Here is a 5095-nt window from a genome sequence, read left to right as displayed (position 1 = left end):
CCGCGACGCCCTCCTCCGGCGCCCGAGCCCCTACCGCCGGCTCGGCCTGCCCGCCCCCACCCCCATGCCGCACACTGCCGGCCGCCCAGTCCCCCACTGCCGGCCGCCCCTCGCCGGCCTATAAAAAGGGCTGCTCGCCCGGCCTCCCTTGCCACTCCACCACCACCCCAGCTCGCCACCGCCGCCCGTGCGCCACCGCCTCCCGCTGCCGCCTGCACGCCGCCGGCCGTCGCTCCCCATCCTCGACCCCCAAGGTGAGGGGCAAAACGGAGCCCCCTCCTCTCCCTCCGCCTCCCCGCCCCTCAGCTCGCCGCCGGCAAGGCCCGGCCGGCCGGCCACTGCCGGTCAACCCCTCCCTCTCTTCCTCTCCAAGTTCCTGGAGAAAGGGATAAAATGAACCGGATTTTGGATCCGACCCCCACCTTTTCCCAAATTACCAATAAGTCCTTCCACCACTCTCATAATCCTATTCGCGGATAAGCCCCTCCACCTCCAAAATTATTTACAAATAGGTCCCTAGTTTATTACAAATCAGTCCTAAACCTCCTGTTTAAGCCCCTAATTCATGCTTAACCCAGCATTTCATGCACCAAACTTCCTCCAATTGATCCCAAATTTCACCACTTCATCCTCCAGAATACTTTCGCCGATCCATATCCAAATTTCCCAAAAATAATCTTTCTACCTATTTTTCGTTCACGTTTTCTGTTCGGAGCTCACGGTTAAAAACCGATCTTTCTTTTATTTATTTGTGTGTCCGTTTGTTTGTGCCGTAGATCGCGGATTGCCCGAGGAGGATCCCGAGGAGGAGGTTGACCGCGAGCCCGAGCCCGAGGACCAGCAGCACGAGCCGCAACTCCCAGAAGGCTTTGAAGACGGCAAGTCCAATCTCACCCTTTGATGCATACTTAATACCTAGTTTTTCAAACACAACCTATTGGCCTGTTTTACAAAATGCATATTATTTCATTGCAAGACATGGTTGGATAGCCATCCCTTGATTGTTATGAACATTCCTTGTTACCCTATGGTTGTCTCTAAATATGACTCGCTCTATTTAGCCGAGAACCACCACTAGAATGCTTAGGAAATTGCTACTTGACTACCAACATTATTACAATGGTGTTTTCGGAAAATAAATGTGTGTGTGTGTGCAAGTGAGAAAAATGGCTTTTTGCGTTCAAGGGAAAAGCATGTGTAGACAGGATGGATGGGTATTCCTTGTGTGGGATGCCAGGGTGTTGTGCTCGTACCTTGGTGGTTGAGCAATGTCGGGAGATATCCATCTTGTCGTGATTAAGGACCGAGTTGATGTGTCATCTTGCCTAATTCAACCATCGTGCAACCACTCGACCGTTGTATGGGCAACGGCTTAGCATAAATCCCACTAGCTGAACTGTTAGTCTTCAGGGGTGCTGGTGAGCAACGGGAGCCCATGGAAAAGGAGTAAGATCTTGGTGACTTAGGTCCCGGTTACGGTCTCGTGGATGAGCCGTGAACCCCTTGGGTGCTTCCGTGAGGGCTAGCCAGTCTTAGCTAAGGTGGGTAATTGCTTTGTTAGGATCTGCACCGGCACTAAGGTGATCGTGTTGCGGTACCCTACTTGTAGGAAAAGTGTACAACCTCTGCAGAGTTAAAACCTATCCGGGTAGCCGTGTCCACGGCATTGGATGAGTTACGGCTTGGTCATATAACTAGCAGTCTTGCCAGTGACCCCGCCGCTCGCCGCCGGCGGGGCTGCGGTCCGCCCCGCAGGGGCGGGCAACACCCGCGGCGCCTTCTTGGGCGCCAGCTGCGGGACGAGACCTCAAGGGGCGGCGCTGCAAAACAATCAACAAGCATCAGCAAAAATGAACACAATGTATGGAAAGGAACGAGATTCGCGAGGAAATTCAGCTCACGTTCCCCCAGTGCAAGGGTGGCGCGCGCGCTTCGCCTCCAGGCCGGACGCCGACCCCGGGGTATCCGGCAACGGCCGCTTATCGCCGCTCCTCTGCTCCCGGGCCGCAGGCGCAGGGACGGGGGTCAGCTCCGTCGACCTCCGGGGGGCGCTCCGCGCCGACCCCCGGGGCGCGGCCCCAGAACTCTGCGGGGCCGGGTCCCGGGCAGGCGGCTTGCCCGCCTCGTCCCCCGTGGCCATTTGGGAGCGCGCCTCCCGGATAACAAGCGCGCTCGACCGGGGGGACAGGATAAATTCCTCCTCCTCCTCCTCTTCATCCTCCTCCTCATCGTCATCATCGTCATCGTCGTCATCCGACACGACCTGTCCCCGCTGCCGCTGCTGGAACTCCTTGGCGGCCCTCTTCTTCTTCTTCACCGTCTCCTTGTCCTTGCGTTGCTTTTGCTTCTCGGCAAGGAGACGGTTCTGCCGCCGCCGCTCGGCATCCTTCGGCACCGGCAGGCGCGAGTCGACGACCCGGGTCATGCTACCCTACAAACACAAAAAGCCCCGCGTCAGAACGGCGAACCAAGAAACGCGAGAAAAAGAAATGGGAGCACAAAATCCTTACCAGGTCAATGAAATTCTCGTCTGGGCGCATCGGAGGGTGGCCAGGCACCGGGTAATCGGCGTCCTTGTCCTCCAGCGCCTCCCGGATCCGCTGCCGGATCTCAGAGGTGGCGAGCGCACCCGTCGCGAGGACGGTGCCATCGGTCGGAGCGCCGGGGGTCATGTCGGCAAGCGAGCGGACCCGGAGCATCAGCGGCGCCACCCGCCGGGCGTGGTACGCCCCGATGACTCCGGCTCTGGTCAGTCTCCTCCCCTTCAGGTGCTCGATGGCCTGCAGCAGGTCGGAGATCCGCTTCTTCTCCTTCTCCACTGGGCCGTACGCCCACACCTCTGGCGCCACCTCAATAATGCGGCCGGTGAACTCCGGCAAGGGGGAGTTGGAGTAGTTCTTCACGTAGAACCACTGCTGGTGCCACCCCTTGTGGGAGATCGCGATCTTCATCGCCATGTACTCCTTGGCGCGAGTATGGTGGAGGTGGATCCCGGCGCACCCTATCGGCACCGGGGACGACCGCTGCTGGCTCCCCTTCTTCTCGGCCTTCTGGTACAGGCTGATCGTGAAGAAGTACTTCCACAGCGAGATGTTGGGCTCGATGCCCAGGAACCTCTCGCACAGCGCAATGAACGCCGTGATGTGCTGAATCCCGTTGGGGTTGAGGTGCTGCAACTCAAGCCCATAGTAATGCAGGAGCCCGCGGAAGAAGAGGCTCGGCGGAGTCGCGAACCCCCTGTCGTGGAAGTGGGCGAAGGAGATGACATAGCCGGTGGGCGGTGTCGATGCCTCTTCCATCTCCGGAAGCTCCCACTCATCCACCTCCGTCCTCTCGCAGAGGAGGCCTTTCCTCACTAGGCCTTCGGTGCGCGTGGGGCCGAAGTGGGAACGCGCCCAGGATCCCATCGCCGGAGGGAGAAGAACTCAACGGGGGATGGGGAGAAAGGGTGCGGTGCTGGGTGGAGGAAGACGAAGCGGGCGCAGAAAAGCTAAGGGCGTGCGAGGAGACGAAAAGGCTTGAAGGCAGATGGCGGGCGAAACCAACGAGGCAAAGTTCTCGTTTTATAGGGAAGGCGCGAGGGAAGCAGATCATACGCTCCTATCGCAATAAATGCAGCGCTAGGTACGCGCCCGTCACGCCCGCTCCCTTTTCGGAAACCGTGCACACGATCTGCAGTGGAAACATCCCCTCCTCCCTTGATTCGCGGGTCGGCACCTTCCATCGCTTCATTTTCCGGAGGATAAGCGCACGACGTCTCCCACGTCCGGCCCAAGGCGCTGCTTCCTCCATGTCCGGCCCAAGACGCGGCCTCCCTCCACGTCCGGCCCAAGGTCCACCAAAAGGTAAGAAAGGGATACGGGCTAAAAACGCCCCTACGGCCCATTACGATCCAGGAGTTCGAAGGTTGGCCCGCCACGGGTTCGACAACCGCTCCAGGATACCCCCGAGCGAGGGGTGAGAGGAGATGGGTCCGCAAGCGACCATCACCCGGGCGCGCGATAGCCTAGGGCGTCTCAATCTCACATTCGAGTCCGGACCGGCATCAAAGTTCATGGTTTTCCCCCGAAGAAAGGCAACGAGCCCCCAGATCCGACCGAACGGATTCGGGAACTATATGAACTAGCCGATCGGAGCCTGGGGTACGCCACCAGCTTGGCCCAAGCCGGACCCCCCCCCCCCCGAACGGGGACCGGGACCCCACTCGAATTCGCCCGCTAGCAGCTCAATGAGCACCACGGTTCGTCCGACGAGGATAGCATGGCACGGCTCGTCCCCTCCGTCCCAGCGAACGGACGCTTGAGGGGTAACGTAAAGTCGACCTAGCCTCCCGACCGGCCCCCTGCAACACGCGGGGGCTCGGGGGCTGGCCTCGCAACCAAAGGCCACACGGGTGGTCTCGACTTAAAGACTCTCAAACGGAAGGGAACGACCAGAAATCCTCCCACTCCGAGTTGCTCACAAAGATGCATCGCCTGGTCGACCCCCTCGGTCAAGATGCGCAAACAACACCTCCTGTCCCGGATCAACTGCGAGCACCCCCTACGGGCAATGACAACAACCTCTGGAGGAGCGTCCCCGCTCCACCACAGGCTCGGGGGCTACTGTCGGGGGAAAATATTAACGACCTTTCGAAGCCCATGGAAACAACAAGACACAAAGGCCCAGGCCCACCTAAGGGAACAACGACTGCCGTCAGCCCAACATGGGAGGCGAGAGCCACGCTCCATCTCGCCCGACCTTATGCCCCGGAGTCAGGCGCCCCCGACCCCCGGAGGACCAAGCTCCGCCACGCCCGACCGCGGGCCTAGGGTCGGGAGCGTCCGATCCCCCGCCACTGGTCTCCGCCTCGCCCGACTCCAGGCTTAAGGGGTCGGGCTAGCCTGGGCTCTCCAGACCAGAATCCGCCTCGGGCGCGGATCCTGTGGGTCCCCCTATCGGTCTCGCCATAAATGCGCCGCAGAGTTGTCAGGGAGGAGGATATCCGCGCCCCCACGCAATCCGCCGCAAGTACCCATGCGCGGCCACACAGTACTTGCTACAGTAGCTGCAACCTCCTCTGATTGGCCACAGGGCACTCATGGCCTGCACCGCC

Source organism: Setaria italica, chromosome VIII (assembly GCF_000263155.2).
Source record: "Setaria italica strain Yugu1 chromosome VIII, Setaria_italica_v2.0, whole genome shotgun sequence".
In the NCBI taxonomy this organism is placed as follows: Eukaryota; Viridiplantae; Streptophyta; class Magnoliopsida; order Poales; family Poaceae; genus Setaria; species Setaria italica.
Note: the sequence above shows the minus strand (reverse complement) of the source record.